The 16,538-nt window shown below is 54.1% G+C and overlaps 1 long non-coding RNA gene across 2 annotated transcripts; it reads left to right on the top strand.

Annotated features, from left to right (window-relative positions):
* Nucleotides 1-14,173: 14,173 nt before the first annotated feature.
* LOC114814954 lies at nucleotides 14,174-16,225 on the top strand. Of its 2 annotated transcripts, none has more exons than XR_003762746.2 (3): nucleotides 14,174-14,353; nucleotides 15,324-15,451; nucleotides 16,186-16,225. It is a non-coding gene; the product is annotated as an uncharacterized LOC114814954 (long non-coding RNA). The 2 variants fall into 2 exon arrangements; XR_005660571.1 differs by lacking the exon at nucleotides 16,186-16,225 and adding an exon at nucleotides 15,778-15,966.
* Nucleotides 16,226-16,538: the final 313 nt, after the last annotated feature.

Genomic DNA, 16,538 nt, shown 5'->3' on the forward strand with positions numbered 1-16,538 from the left:
AAGCACTTACTGTGCACAAAGCACTGTGCTAAAGTGTTTGGGAGAGTAGAATAGAGTTGGTAGAGGTGAACCCTGCTCTCAAGGAGCATACATTCAATGGAAGAGAGAGATATCGAAAGAAAATACCTGACATATTGTTCTCCCTCCTGTTCCAACCGCTTGTAAATCATTTACCTCCATCTATGTCCCTCATTACATTGCAAGCTCCTTGAGGGCAGGAAACATGTTTCTGGAGTCTGTTATACTAACCCAAGTGCTTAATTCAGTGACTCGTCCTTAATCGATGGTATTTACTGAGCACTTAGCGTGTACAGAGCACTGTACTAAGCGCTTGGGAGACTATAATACAACAGAGGTGGTCGACATGTTCCCTGCCCAGAAGTTTACGGTCTAGTAGTTCCCTCATCCATAAAATGGGGATTAAGAGTGTGAGCCCCATGTGGACGGGGACTGTGTCCAACCTGATTAGCTTGTACCTATCCCAGTGCTTAGAACAGTGCTTGGCACATAATAAGTGCATACAAGTGCCATTATTATTATAAAATATCTCTGCTCTCCCTCCCTCTTAGATCATGCTGGTAATGCCTCAGTAGGCATTCAGGACATGGGCAGGAAATGAGATTGTTTTATTGTTGTGCTGTACCCTCTCAAGTGCTTACTACAGTGCTCTGCACACAATAGGCACTCAATAAATACGATTGATTGGATCATTTGATTAACAGGGTATCGCCATAGCAACCTGCCCTGCAGAGGAAGGGACCGTTCCCACTTTCCTTGCTTTTCCTCTGGACCTGTTTATCACCCATGATCTCCTTCCCACTCTCCTCTCAGCCAGCCTCCTGACCCAAAGCAGGGTCAGGCCAAATCTAACTATGTTTTTTGATTCAGCACTTCACTATTTTTTTTAATGGTGCTCACTTTGTGCCAGACACTGCACTAAGCACTGGGGAAGGTAAAAGTTGATCAGGTAGATCGCAGCCCCCGTCCTACGGGGGGTTCACAGTCTTAATCCCCATTTTACAGATGAGGCGACTGAGACACAGAGAAGTGAAGTGACTTGCCTAAGGTCACAGCAGAGAAATGACAGAGCTGGGATTAAAACCCAGGTCCTTCTGACTCTCAAGCCTGTGCTCTATCCACTGGGCCACGGAGCTTCTCTATGTACTGTATGTCAAGTGATGTGTTAAATGCTGGGGTATTCATTCAATAGTATTTATTGAGAGCTTACTATGTGCAGAACACTGTACTAAGTGCTTGGAATGTACAATTCGGCAACAGATAGAGACAATCTCTGCCCAATGATGGGCTCACGGTGTAATCGGGGGAGACGGACAGTGTAGATCCGGGAGACGGACAGGGTAGATCCAAAACCATCAGATCGTCACAGGCTTTGTCTCACAGAGGCTCATGATCTGAGGGAGGGAGAGCAGAGACCGTTTATAACAATAATAATAATAATAATGGTACTTGTTAAGCACTTACTATGTGCCAAGCACTGTTCTAAGCGCTGGGGTAGATACAAGCTAATCAGGTTGGACATAGTCCCTGTCCCACTTGGGGCTCACACTCTTAATCCCCATTTTACAGATGAGGGAACTGAGGCCCAGAGAAGTGAAGTGACTTGCCAAAGGTCACACACCAGACATGTGGCAGAGCTGGGATTAGGACTCAGGTCCTTCAGACTCCCAGGCCCAGTGAGCCACGCTGCTTCTCTCCCCAAGAAGGCCCCAAGAAGTTGTTAGCCCCCAAGATTACCCCCTTAGACTGTGAGCCCATGTAAAGCAGGGACTTTGTCCTACCTAATTAATCTGAATCTAGCCAGTGCATAGCACAAAGCTTGGCACATACTAAGCCCTTAACAAATACCATTGTTACTCTCATTAATCAATCAAAGATATTTATTGAATGCTTATTGTGTGCAGAACTCTATACTGAGCTCTTGGGAGTGTACGACAGAGTTGGCAGTAGTCACGCTCCCTGGCCACAACAAGCTTACAGCCTGGGGGGGAGACAGACATTAATATAAATAAAGAAATAAATTTTGGAGATGTACATAAGTGCTATGGGTCTGAAAGTAGAGTGAATACCAAGTACTCAAAGGGTACCGCTCCAAGGGATGATCCATCTGAAGATGCAGAAGAGAGAGGGAGTTGGGGGAAAAAAGAGCTTAGTTGGGGAACGCCTCTTGGAGATGTGATTTTAATAAAGGTTTGAAGAGAGGAAGGGTGATGGTCTGTCAGACACAAAGCGGGAGGGAGTCCCAGGCCAGAGGGAGAACATGGATAAGGTGTCAGCGGCGACATAGGTGAGATCGAGGTACAGTGTGTAGGTTGGTGGTATTAGAGGAGTGACGCGTGCAGCCTGGGCTGTAATGGGAGATCAGGGAGGTGAGGTAGGAGGGGGGCCAGCTGGTTCGATCCTTTAAAGCCTATGGTAAGGAGTTTCTGTTTGCTGCGGAGATAGATGGGCAACCATAGGAGGTTCTTCAGGAGTGGGACGACATGGACTGAATGTTCTTTAGGAAAATGATCTGAGTGGCAGAGTGAAGTATGGACTGGAGTAGGGAGAGAAAGGAGGCAGGGTGGTCGGCAAGGAGACTGATGCAGTAGTAAAGGTGGGAATGTAAATTATTATTATCATTATTATTATTATATGGGTTGTCTATGAATACACAGTAGAATGGAGGCAGGGCTTGGACCAGAACCTAGCACTCTTGGGTAAATATTTTTATATTTGTCTTCCACATTAGAGTATAAGCTCATTATGGGCAGGGTATGTGTCTTCTGTTCTCAAGCTTCTAGTACAGTCCCCAGCCCCATATGGGCTCTCAAAAATACATCAATACTAGAGGCAGCATGTGGGCTAGGGGCCGGCAGGAAAATGGGCAAGATCAAGGCACGGTGAGAAGGTTAGCCCTGGAGGAGCAAAGTGTGTGGGCTGGGTTGTAGAAGGAAAGTAGTGAGGTGAGATGGGAGGGGCAAGATGGTGGAGTGCTTTAAAGCCAATTGTGAGGAGTTTTTGTTTGATGCGGAGGTGGGTGGGCAACCACGGGAGTTTTCTGAGGAGCGGGATGACATGTCCTGAACACTTCTTTAGAAAAATGATTTGAGCAGCAGAGTGACGTATGAACTAGAGTTGGGAGAGACAAGAGGCTGGGAGGTCAGTAAGGAGGCGGACGCAGTAATCCAGGCAAGATAGGATGAGTATTAACGTGGTAGCAGAAAGTAGAGGGAAGGGTGGATTTTAGCTCTGTTGTGAAGGAGGAACCAACAGGATTTAGTGATAGATTGAATATGTGGGTTGAATGACAGAGAGGAGTGAAGGATAATGCCAAGGTTATGGGCTTGTGAGACAGGAAGGATGGTGGTGCCATCTACAGTGATGGGAAAGTCATGGGGAGGACAGGGTTTGGATGGGAAGATAAGGAGTTCTGTTTTGGACATGTTAAATTTGAGGTGACGGGAGGACATCCAAGTAGAGATGCCTTGAAGGCAGGAGGAGTTGCGAGACTGGAGAGAGGGCAGAAGATCTGGACTGGAGATGTAGATTTTGGTATCATTCACATAGGTGAAGCCAGGGGAGTGAATGAGTTCTCCAAGGGAGTGGGTGTAGATGGAGAATAGAAGGGGACCCAGACTGAAACTTGAGGAACCCCCCACAGATAGGGGGTGGGAGGCAGAGGAGGAGCCCACAAAAAAGACTGAGAATGAGTGCCAGAGAGGTAGAAGAGAACCAAGAGAGGACAGTCAGTGAAGCCCAGTTTGGATAATGTTTCCAGGAGAAGGGGGTGATCCACAGTGATGAAGGCCATCTACAATGACTACTATTCAACTCCCAGTCATGTCCTCCTTCTTGTATTTATGCCTGTCTATTCCCTCTAGATTGTAAATTCGTTGCGGACAGGAAATGTTGAATTGTACTCTCCCAAGCGCTTAGAATAGTGCTCTACAGACTGAAAGTGTTTAATAAATACAAGTGAATGAATGAATTAATCATTCTTGCAACCCCATCTCCTCATAAGACCCCCAAGGCAGCCCCCGCCTTCCAATCTCTGAGTATAAGCCAGCCCAACTGCCCATTCCCTGTCACTGATCCCCCCCCACCAGGTCCTGGACCCTTCTACTCCCCCATCCCCTGCCTCCCCAGACCACATATCGTGTTCTCCTTGAAGATGGTTGCCCCACTCTGGCCTGTCCATCTTCCTGCCTGCCCCCTCCTTCTGTCCATCTCTACCGTTCAGAGCATCTCCCATTCTCCTCAGGTCCTCCCATGATGACCAGATGCCCTGCAACTTCCCCACGTAAATCATTAGCCACAGGAGGGGTGGAGAGCTGGGAGGAAGGGACAGAATGGGTCCAGTGGAGGATGACGGAGGTGCAGGTCCCCACGAGACAGACTGCATGGAGCAGGAGAGGAGGCCGCCAGACTGGGCTTAAGAAGGCAGGATGGCTGCAGGGACCTGCAGCTGCAGAGCAGGCTGCCTCTCCCACAGGACAGGGGTGGGAAGAAGGTGGGGTTCTGGAGCCGGTCCCTTTCCAGAGTGATCCTTGGAAGGTTCCCTACACCCGCTGAGCACAGGGTGAGGAGAAGCCAGATAGGACAGTGGTCCCCAGTTGGAGCTGTGTGTTGCCCCCAGGCTGGGGGCATGAGAGAAGAGGCCCAATTAAGCTCTGTTTGAAGTAGCTGGAGAAGCAGAAGAGGATTGGAAGGACTGGAATACTTTCCCTTCTAAACTACCATCTTCAACCACTCACTTTCCAATGACTTCTTCCTCACTGCCATCAAACAGGCCCACGTTTCCCAAATCCTAAAAAAATCCTCCCTTGACCCCACAGCCCCCTCCAGTTATCGCCCCATTTCCCTCCTACCCTTCCTTTCCAAACTCCTTGAGCGAGTTGTCTACACTCATTGCCTCGAATTCCTCTCCTCCAATCCTCTCCTGGACCCCCTCCAATCTGGCTTCCGCCCCCTTCACTCCATTGAAACCGCCCTCTGAAAGGTCACCGATCTTCTTCTTGCCAAATCTAATGGCTCCTACTCCATCCTAATCCTCCTCAATCTCTCAGCTGCCTTTGACACTGTGGATCATCCCACAGTGTCCACACGTTCTTCTCAACACGTTATCCAACCTTGGCTTCACTGACTCCGTCCTCTCCTAGTTCTCCTCTCATCTCTCTGACCGTTCATTCTCAGTCCCCTTCGCGGGCTTCTCCTCTCCCTCCCATCCCCTAACTGTAGGGGTTCCTCAAGGGTCAGTTCTTGGTCCCCTTCTATTCTCCATCTATATTCACTCCCTTGGAGAGAATTCATCTGCTCCCTCGGTTTCTATTATCATCTCTAAGCGGATGACACCCAAATCTCTTCCCCTGTTTTCTCTCCCTCCTTCCAGGCTCACATCTCCTCCTGCCCTCAGGACATCTCCACTTGGATGTCCTTACACCACCTAAAGCTCAACATGTCCAAGACAGAGCTCCTTATCTTCTCTCCCAAACCCTATCCCCCTCCTAACTTTCCCATCACTGTGGACAGCACAACTATCCTTCCCGTCTCACAAGCCCACAACCTTGGTGTCATCCTTGACTCCACTGTCTCATTCACTCCACACATCCAATCCATCACCAAATTCTGCCGGTCTCACCTTCAGAGCATCGCCAAGATCTGCCCTTTTCTCTCCATCCAAACCACTTCCATGTTAGTACAATCATCCTATCCCTACTGGATTACTGCATCAGACTACTTCCTGACCTCCCAACCTCCTGTCTCTCCCCACTTCAGTCCACACCTCACACTGCTGCCTGGATTATCTTTCTACAGAAAAGTTCAGGGCATGTCACCCCCTTCCTCAAAAATCTCCAGTGGTTGCCCATCGATCTCTGTATTAAATCGTATTTATTGAGTGCTTACTGAGTGCAGAGCATTGTACTAGGTGCTTGGGAGAGTAAAATATAACAATAAATAGAGACATTCCCTGCCCAGAACGAGCTTATTCATTCAGTCAGTCACATTTATTGAACCCTTACTGTGTGCAAAGCCCTTGGGAGAGAACAATATAACAACAAATAGACACATTCCTGCCCATAATGAGCTCACAATCTAGAGAAGCTTATCCACATGGGGCTGACAGTCTAAAGAGGAGGGAGGACAGGTATTGGATCCCCATTTCACAGATGAAGAAACAGAGACTAGTGAAGTACCTTGCCCAAGGTCACACAGCAGACAAGAGGCAGAACTAGGATCAGAACCCAGGTTCTCTGGCTCCCAGGCCCATGTTTTTTTGGCAAGGCCATGCTGCCAACTTAGCCTGGATGTGGTTGGAAAGAGGGAGTTACAGTCTGGGCTCCTTGGGTAGCTCCTGCCCTGTTTTCTCCAGATTCTAGGGACAAACTGGAGCATAAGCTCACTAATGGTGAAGAGGGACTCTCTGCGGAGTCCGAGACCAATATAGGGGAGAGCCGGGTCGGGGAGGGAGGGGGGCTACAGGGATGGGGCAGTCCTGGAACCCATACTGACTCGTCTAGCTGGCTGAGGCCAGGGTTGAGGTTACCTTACCCTTGCCCACCTGAGCCCCAGGCAGAGGAGGGCTCCTCACTGGTATGTCAGGTGGATGAGGGGCTGGGGCAGGGAGCAAAGGGACGGGATGACAGGGGTGGGGTGGGGAGGGGACAAGAGGAAAGAAGAGTAGAAGAGAGGGGAAAAGAATAGAGCCAAGGGCAGCAAAGAGCCGTAGTGGATAGAGCAAAGGCCTGGGAGTCAGAAGGGGTTCTAATCCCAGCTCCGCCACTTTTCATTCAATAGTATTTATTGAGCGCTTACTATGTGCAGATCACTGTACTAAACACTTGGAATGTACAAATTGGTAACAGATAGAGACAGTCCCTGCCCTCTGCTCTGTGACCTTGGGTAAATCACTTCACTTCTCTGTGCCTCAGTTACCTCATCTGTAAAATGGAGATTGAGACTGTGAGCCCCAAGTGGGACAGGGACTATGTCCAACCTAATTTTCTTGTAACCACCCCAGCATTTATTACAGTGGCTGGCACATAGTAAGCACTTAACAAATGCTGTCATTATTATTATTATTACAATCCCGTCCCCACCACTTGTCTGCGGTGTGACCTCGGGCAAGTCACTTCACTTCTCTGTGACTCAGTTACCTCATCCGTAAATAGGTGATTGAGACTGTGAGCCCGTCATGGGACAGTGACTGCGTCCAATTAGATCTGCTTGTGTCCACTCCAGCGCTTAGTACAGTGCCTGGCACATAGTAAGCACTTCACAAATACCATCATCATCATCATTCACTCCACACTCAAACTCACAGCACTTGAGCACATATCGTTATTTATTTATTTACATTACTGTCTGTCTCCTAGACTGCAAACTTGTGGGCGGAGAATGTGTCTACTAACTCTGTGGTATTGAACTCTTCCAAATGCTTAAATATGGTTAATTGATTGAGTGGAGGGGAACAGGAGTCAATGGCCTTCTCTGGCTGGATGGCGCAGTCAGACCCTAAATGGCCAACCTGCATGGGTACCGGGGGGCTCTGGTGCCCAAGAAAGAATGTGGAACCCCGTCTCCGCCCTCAGAGAATCCCCGGGGCTTGGGGAGTTGGGGAGGGCCCGGCCAGAAGAACGAGACAAGGGGAGACTGTGGGGCTGCCCTGCCCTGCCCCTGTCCTCGGGGAAGAGCCCGGCCCTCTGGACTGGGCTGGGCTTTGGAGGCAGGCTGGATGGGGCAGACAGCTACCTGGAAAGTGGGCGGGGGGGCCATCCCTCTCCAGTCATGGGAATGGCAGAACCACAGACCTTATGAGGGGTGGGGATGGGGGCAAAAAAATTAGATTCCCCCCATTTCGTATGGATCTGCCCGAGTTCTGGCCCTCACTGGACTCCTGAAAAATGAGTTCTTATTGGTGGGAAGGAGGCGAAGGGGCGGGTGCTGAGGAAGTCCCAGCCCCGCCAGCCCTGTTGTGCCACCCAGCCTGCCCCCCTGACATTTTCATCTCTCCCCTCGCCCCCCTACCCAGGACTGTCCTTCCCCTTGATGTATGTGGGGGTGGGATTGGGGGGGCAGGAGGCAGGGCAGGTCATGGAGTCCGGAACCCCCACACCTTGAGCGGTCATTCCCAGAAATGGTGGAACAATAAACAGGCCCCAGGCGGGGCCCGGTGAGCAGGCAGGCCCGATCACTCCATCCCAGCACTTTCCCGGGAACCCGGCTTCTCTGAATGGCCGATTCAAGGTCCCCCCCCACCACAACTCTCTGTTCCTTGGGGGTTCCCCTTGCGGGGCGAGGACTCTCCTCCTGCCACCCAACTCAGCCCTCGCCAGCACCCCAGCTCTCCCTTCCCCCCCATCTGGCTCCTGGCCTCAACGGCTGTCCCCTCCCCGGCAAAGAGGGGACAGGTCGGGGCTTCCCCTCGCCCCGGGGGCCGCACGGTCCCCCCTGCTGCCAGGAGCAGGATGTTTGGCTTTGGCTTCCAGGGCCCTGGGCCCATCCTGTCCTTCCCCCTGCTCCTGCGCCCGGAGCAGCTTCACAGAACAGCCTAGATTTCCCAAGAAGGCCCTACCCCCCCCCATCAATATTGGCTCCCTCTAGCACCCCCCCTCCCAACTAAGATCCCTCCCCAGGGAAGAGGAGACAAAGGCAGCTCTATGCTGCTGACGTCCCCCTCCCCCTCCCCCTACCCCGGGGGCCGGGCGGGCGGCTGGGGCACGGTGACCTCGGTTCCGCCCGCCTGCCCACAGCTCCAGATCGGGAGACGCTCCAGTTTCCCCAGGGAGTTCCCAGCCGGAGCTCGTGCTCCCAGAGCCTCCCCTCTTCCCCACCACGTTCCCTCAGGCTGTCCTGCCTTGCCCCACCCCCATGGCCCGGTGGAATGAATCCAACTAAGAAGGGGGTGGGGGGATAGGCCTTTCCTTGCCCTAGTCTGGCCCAAAGTGCTCGGCCTTGTCCCTGCCCTTGCCTCAGACCCTTAGCCCAGACTGGGGAGGGAGATAAGTCAGAGTAAAGGTAGAGTAAAGGTAAAGCGAAACAAGACAGGCAGACAGACAGAAAGACAGAGATGGACAGAGACACAGAGAGAGAGGGAGAGGTAGAGACAGGTTGATGGAGGATCAGGTTAAGAGGAGTGGGTGGAGGCAGAGAAGCGCCCGGAGAGATGGGGAATGGGCCAGGTTCCCGTTGCTGGGAGCTGTCGGGGTCTGGGCAGGCAGGGAGGCTTCCCCTCCTTCCTTCCCCACCTTGTTCCTTCCCTTCCGTGCGTGCCGGGGCCACCAGGCTAGTCATTGCCAGGCGGGCTAGGCACTGCTGCGTGGGACAGTCGCAGCGGGCAGCTGGTGGTCAGTGGGTCTGGATCAAGCAGTCCAGACGGATTTGGCCGGCTGGAGGGTGCGGCCTTTAGAGAGGAGGGGGCCGGGCCAGGCTAGTGGGTGAGCCCTGGGGTGAGCCCAGATCGACTCACCCGAGCACCCCGGGAACTCTCCAGGGACAACCCAGGGACCTGTGAGCTGGGGCCTCCCTTGAGGGGGAGTGTCAGGAAGTCGGACAGAATGGGGCATGAAGCCCACCCTGCCTACCCCCAGCCCTGCTGTGGGGCAGGGGAAACGTCTCCTCCCCCATCCAGCTGTGAGCTGTGATGAAGCCATCGTCCCCCTACAGCTCCAGGCTCACTCCCGCTAGACCCTCGTCTCCTACCAGCTTCAGAGTGGCTGAAAGGGCTGACAGGGTCTGAGAGGCTGGGAAGACCCCGACCGGGCTTCTGATCCCAGAGAAGCAGCGTGGCTCAGTGGAAAGAGCCCGGGCTTGGGAGTCAGAGGTCATGAGTTTGAATCCCGGCTCTGCCACTTGTCAGCTGTGCGACTTTGGGCAAGTCACTTAACTTCTCTGTGCCTCAGTTACCTCATCTATAAAATGGGGATTAACTGTGAGCCTCACGTGGGACAACCCGATTACCCCGTATCTAGCCCAGCGCTTAGAACAGTGCTCTGCACTTAGTAAGCGCTTAACAAATACCAACATTATTATTATTATTATCCCAGAGCTCTCTGCAGGTACCCCGCCGCGACTGTCCTCACCACCTCCGGTCCTAAACTAAGAGGGGGGGTTCTTGGCTAGGGCAGACAGTGCTAGGCCAGAGGAGAACTTTCCTTGGATCATAGAGGCACATTCCTCCCTCTATCCTTGCCAAAGCCAGTAGCCACAGCGTGTCTCAGAGGGGTTGGGCTGGCTGGGCCCTTGGCCAAGGGGACAAGGTCAGTCACAAGGGGCCCAGTCCCAGGGCACAGCCAGCCTCCTACGAGGGGATGGGACTTGGGAGCTGAGTAAGAGTTAGGGAGGGGGCAAGTTGGGAGATTTGGAGTCTATCATCCTCTAGACTGTAAGTTCGTTGTGGGCAGGAAATGTGTCTATTATGTTTTGTTGTATTCTCCCAATTGTTTAGTACAGTGCCCTGCACACAGTGTGCCCAATAAATAAGATTGATTGAATGACTGAGACCTTGTTGGAATAGTACAACTGTCCAGCGGGCAGCAACATCCTACCCCATTCTATATCCTAGCCTTGGGCCTGGCCCCCCCGGGGAGAAATGGCAGAAAGGGGGCACTTTCATATTCCATAGTCCACATTCATGCATATGTGTGTGCGTGCGTGCAGCTGGAAACATCAATTGGTCCAGGGAGCTTGGACAAATCCATGGATGAGCGATCTGCGCTGAGGCACTGGGGGAAAGTCGAGGATGGAGGGGGAGAGTAAGACAGCGCCTAATGGGCAGTGTATGTGTCAACTATCTCTGATGGACTGGACTCTCCCAAGCACTTGTGCTCTGCACACACTGCTCTGCAATCCACCCGCAATAATAATTACGGTATTTGTTAAGCACTTACTATGTGCCAGGTACTGTATTAAGTGCTGGGGCAGATACAAGCAAATAGGTTGGACACAGTCCCTTACCCCACATGAGGCTCACAGTCTCAATCCCCATTTTACAGATGAGGTAACTGAGGCACAGAGAAGTGAAGTGACTTGCCCAAGGTCACACCACAGACAAGCGGCAGAACCGGGATTAGAAACCATGACCATCTGACTCCCAGGTCCGTGCTCTAACCACGACGCCATGCTGCTTCTCAATTGATCAATTCTGCTTCTCAATCCATCAGTCAATCAATTATACTCAGTTCCTCTGAATGTCCTCGTGTTGCTGTCATGGACAGAGTCCTGGGCTGGAGGGACCGAGGAGCCAGCGGGGGGAAAAGTGCCGAATTGTAATAAATAGTTAATAATTATGGTATTTATTAAGCGCTTATAATGGGCCGAGCACTGTTCTAAGCACTGGGGTGGATACAAGGTGATCAGGTTGTCCCACTTGGGGCTCACAGTTTTAATCCCCATTTTACAGATGAGGTAACTGAAGCACAGACAAGTTAAGCGACTTGCCCAAGGTCACCCAGCAGACAAGGGGCAGAGCCGGGATTAGAACCCGTGTCTTCTGACTCCCAAGGCCGGGCTCTTTCCACTAAGCCACGCTGCTTCCCAATAAGTTCGATCGAATGAACGAATGAAAGAATGGGGGTGTCTTCTGAGGTGCTGGGGAGAGGTTTGTGCGTATCTATCTTTTTGTCTTCTCTCTCTAGCAGCTTCACGTATCCTGTGATGTCTCTGTAGCTGTGTACTGTCCGAATATCTTCGGCATCATCTCTGTGGGGTGCAAATCTGCCACATAGCATGTCGGGCCTATTTGGAGTTCAGTCTGTCTGTTGCGTGGGTGTCCCTGTAGTGCACTGCATGGACGTGCCTATTTTTCTGCGTGTTTGTATCTTTGTTGTGTCTCGGGTAGTTTGCGTTCGTATCTGTTGTGTAATGTGCCGGTGTCTATCGCATTCAATTCGGTCGCATTTATTCAGCACTTACTGAGAACAGAGCATGTGTGTGTGTCAGTTGTGCAGCGTAATAATAATGTTGGTATTTGGTAAGCGCTTACTATGTGCAGAGCACTGTTCTAAGCGCTGGGCTAGATACAGGGTCATCAGGTTGTCCCACGTGAGGCTCACAGTCTTCATCCCCATTTTCCAGATGAGGTAACTGAGGCCCAGAGAAGTGAAGTGACTTGCCCACAGTCACACAGCTGACAAGTGGCAGAGCCGGGATTCGAACCCATGGCCTCTGACTCCCAAGCCCGGGCTCTTTCCTCTGAGCCACGCTGCTTCTCAGCGTGTAGTGTGTCTCCTCAGTGTACTGCCCCCCCTGGCTCTCTCCTGTCCGATCCCGTGGGGTCGGGAGCCCCCCACCCTTGCCGCTCGGGTGCTGGGCGGGGGTGGGAGCGGAGTGGCTGGGCTGGAATGGGAAGGCAGGGAAGAGGCATGGCCTAGTGGATAGAGCCCCGATTTGGGAGTCAGAAGAAGTAGGGTTAATTAATTAATTAATTAATGTTGGTATTTATTAACCGCTTTCTCTGTGCCAAGCACTGTTCTAAGCGCCGGGGTACATGCAAGGTAATCAGGTCGTCCCACATAGGCCTTACAGTCTTCATCCCCATTTTCCAGATGAGGTAACCGAGGCCCAGAGAAGTGAAGTGACTTGCCCAAGGTCACACAGCTGACAAGCGGCGGAGTCGGGATTAGAACCTCTGACCCCCAAGCCCGGGCCCTTTCCACTGAGCCGCGCTGCTTCTAATCCTACCTCTGTCACTCGTCTGCTGTGTGACCTTGGACAAGTCACTTCACTTCTCTGGGCCTCAGTTCCCTCATCTGGAAAATGGGGTTTAAGACCGCGAACCCCATGTGGGACAAGGACTGTGTCCAACCCGATAGAGAGGCAGCGGGACTTAGTGGAAAGAGCGCGGGCTTGGGAGTCAGAGGTCGTGGGTTCTAATCCCGGCTCCGCCGCTTGTCAGCTGTGTGACTTTAGGCCAGGCACTTAACTGCTCTGGGCCTCAGTTCCCTCATCTGTCAAATGGGGATTAAGACGGTGAGCCCCACGTGGGACGACCTGATCACCTTGCATCTACCCCGAACAGTGCTTGGCACACAGTGAGCGCTTAACACATACCATCATCGTCGTTATTATTATCACCCTGTACTAGCCCCAGCGCTCAGAACGGTGCCTGGCACCATAGTAAGTGCTTAAAATGACCATAGAAAATAAGGAAGAAAAGTCAGGGCCTGGGAGCTGCCCGGGGCAGACGGACCACGAGCCGCCGACCGGGTCCGAGGTGGGAGCGGGAGCAGTGCGCCCCCCGACGGCCGGGGACGGAGTAGCGCCCGGAGGCTGCGGCGGAGGGCTGGGGGTGGGACGGGAGCCGTGCGCCCCCCGGCGGCCGGGGACGGAGAAGCGCCCGGAGACTGGAGCGGGGGGCGGGCCGGGGGTTGGGAGCCGCGCGCCCCCCGGCGGCCGGGGTCGGAGTAGCGCCCGGAGGCCGGGGCTGGGGGCGGGAGGGGGGGCCGGGCGCCCCCCGGCGGCCGGGGACGGAGACGCCGCGGCGGGGAGAGCGCCGCCCCCTCCCTGTCCGCCCCCCTTCCCGGCAGCTTCCCCCTCCCCCCTCGGAAAGCACGTGCGCGCCGGAACGGAGCCGAGGGGGGCGGGGGAAGCTCTCTGACCACCCCCCCTTCCTTGCTACCCCCGGGGGAGTGGGGGTGGGGGCCCTTCACCCGATTCGGCAGCCTGCTTTCCCTTTCTGTTCTTGAGCTGGCCGGCCCGTGGGGGTCCCGCTTAGTGGGAGGAAGGGAAGAAGGGAGCATCGCCCCCCGCCCCCGCCCCCCACACGCACATGTTGACGTGGGCCCGCGCCCGGCTGTGCGCCCCCTCCCCCGAAGGGTGCGACCCCCGCCTCCGGGCGTGGGGGAAGTGCGGAGCGTGGACCGCAACGTCGCCGGAAAGGCTGCGGGAGGAGGGAAGGAACTCAGCGGGGGTGGGGGGTGGAGAGGAGAGGGAGGGAGGGCCAAGACCCCTCCTCCTCCCTCTTTCCCACCCAGTCCCCCCCTCCCCTGCCACCTCATCGATCTCAGCGACCCCCTCCCCTTTACTCGGCTCCCAAAATATGAGAGGACCTTTTGGGGACGGGGGTCGGGGGTGCTGTTGGATTTAAGGACCCTGTGCCCGTCCCCAACTGACCTCACAGCCCGTTGCCAAGGAGCTGGGTTGTGACGGCACAAAGGTGGGGTCGGAACCGCGAGCATCCTGTGAGCCCCGGGGGTTAAATTGCCCCGGGTCCCGTCACTTGGGGCTTTGGCACTGTCCAGGCCCGGTACTCCTGGGGTTTGCCATTTGATTGAGGACAGCGAAAATCCAGTGTCAGAGCCTGACTCCTCTCCTCTCCAGGGCCTCCACCCATCCAGTTTTGGGGGGCGCTTTAATGGTATCTGTTCAGATGGGCACCGACACTGTGAGCCCCGCCCCTCGGCTAAGCCCCCTTTCCCTCCGCTCCTTCCCCTTTCCCTTCCCCTCCCCTCAGCACTGTGCTCATTTGTATGTATTTTTATTACCCTATTTATTTTGTTAATGAGGTGTACATCCCCTTGATTCTGTTTATCGGGATTATGTTGTCTTGTTCTTGTCCGCCCGTCTCCCCCGATTAGACTGTAAACCCGTCACTGGGCAGGGATTGTCTATCTGTTGCCGAATTGTACATTCCAAGCGCTTCGTACAGTGCTCTGCACATAGTAAGCGCTCAATAAATACTATTGAATGAATGAATGACTGTGTCCAACCCAATTTGCTTGTATCCACCCCAGTGCTTAATATAGTGCCTGGCACAAAATAAGCACTCACGAATACCATAATAATAATAATTATTATTAAGAGCTTACTATATGCCAGTCACTGTTTGAAGTTCTGGGGTAGATGGTGCAAGATAAGCAGGTTGGACAGAGTCTCCGTCCCACGTGGGGCTCACGGTCTTAAACCCCATTTTACAGATGAGGTAACTGAGACCCAGAGAAGTGAAGTGACTTGCCCAAGGTCACAGAGCAGACGAGTGGCGGAGCTGGGATCAGAACCCAGGCCCTTCTGCCTCCCAGCCGCGTGCTCTGTCCATTACGCCGCACTGCTTCTCACTTTTCCGGCCTACCACCCGGACTGTCCGGACTCAGTCCGAGCTCAGCCTGGGCCCTGTCGGGGCTGGGTCCGGGCCATTTTCTGACCCCCGTAGTTGTGGCTGGTGATTTCCGTGGGAGCCCGGCAGCTTCAAGCCTGTTGCTAATTTGACGTGGAAAATCCCAGAACCGTCTGAGTCCCGGGGCTCTCCAGGGCCAAAGAAAGCTTCCCCCGCCCCCACTTCACACCCCTGCTCAGCCTAGGCTGAGCCCTGGCTCCTCCCGCTCCCACAGGCCCCGGCCATGGCGGTGTGGATCCAGGCGCAGCAGCTCCAGGGCTACACCCTCCACCGGATGCAGGCTCTGTACTGCCAGCACTTCTCCCGGGCACTACCTGGCACCTGAAACGAGAGCCAGGCCTGGTGGGTGCCCTCTGCCAGCCCTGGGGAATGGCGGGGGGAGGGAGGGGTATGCCAGGGTCAGGCTCGGCCCAGTCGGGAGATCCAGGCTCGGGCTGGCTTTCCATTTTTCCGGGGGACTTCTCTATTCGTCTGCTTCCATCGGTCCTTGCACCCTGGGCTCAGTCCCCTCTGCTGTTCTGGTGTTGCTGCCAGGGCCTAATGCATTTTGGGGGAAGGAGGGGCTGTGCTATTGTCCACAATAATGAACTTGGACTTTAGGGTGGGCTGGATGGGGACCCGGGCCTCCTCAGGACCCCCCGCCTTCAGCCCCATCCTCTATCCTCCAGGGAGTAGGTAGATGTGGACAACAGACAGGAGCGGGGAAAAGCCAGCCAGCTCCTGGAGGGTTTGGTCCAGGAGCTGCAGAAGAAAGCTGAGCACCAAGTGGGCTCCACTCCACCTTGCCCACTGTCCCAGTTGACCCTGGGGTACCGACCGTCTCAAGGTCAAATGCTATCTCGTGACCTCCTGAGCCAGCAGGCGGAACTCGGAAGTGAGGGTGGGACGCCGCCCCCACAACCGAAACTGCCCGATTGACAGCCCGAGCTGGGAATACAGAAGGTGCCCCTCTTCCCCGTGCCAATCAAATTAGGATTGGAGGAGGGGGGAGGGCAGAGATTGGATAAACTGAGGCCGGAAGCTGGAATGGCCTAAGGGCACAGATAAATACCCGCCGTCTCTAACCTTCGGTGCAGAGGAATGGGACTTACAGCAGCCGGCTGCGGGTCGCCTCTGTCCAGAGCGTGAGAAGGCCGCCCTGCCTGCACCGAGTGAGGAGCCGTGGGATGGGTGAGTGTCCCGTCCCGCTGAGAGCTCGTGGGGTTGGAAGCCAGATGCTTCACCATGGGTATGTAACGTTAAAAATGGATTTGATGTCTAAGTGGGTGCCTCCCGAGTGGGACGTGAACAGGGTGGGAGCTAGCCGCCTCACCAAGTGCGAGCAACCATAAGTGGGTAATGCATAACTGGGTTTAACGCATAAGTGTATGTAACTCATATGTGTATGTAACTCATTAGTGTTTAACGCATAAGTGTATTTAAGGTAAAG

This window comes from Ornithorhynchus anatinus, chromosome 11 (genome assembly GCF_004115215.2).
Source record: "Ornithorhynchus anatinus isolate Pmale09 chromosome 11, mOrnAna1.pri.v4, whole genome shotgun sequence".
Classification (NCBI taxonomy): Eukaryota; Metazoa; Chordata; class Mammalia; order Monotremata; family Ornithorhynchidae; genus Ornithorhynchus; species Ornithorhynchus anatinus.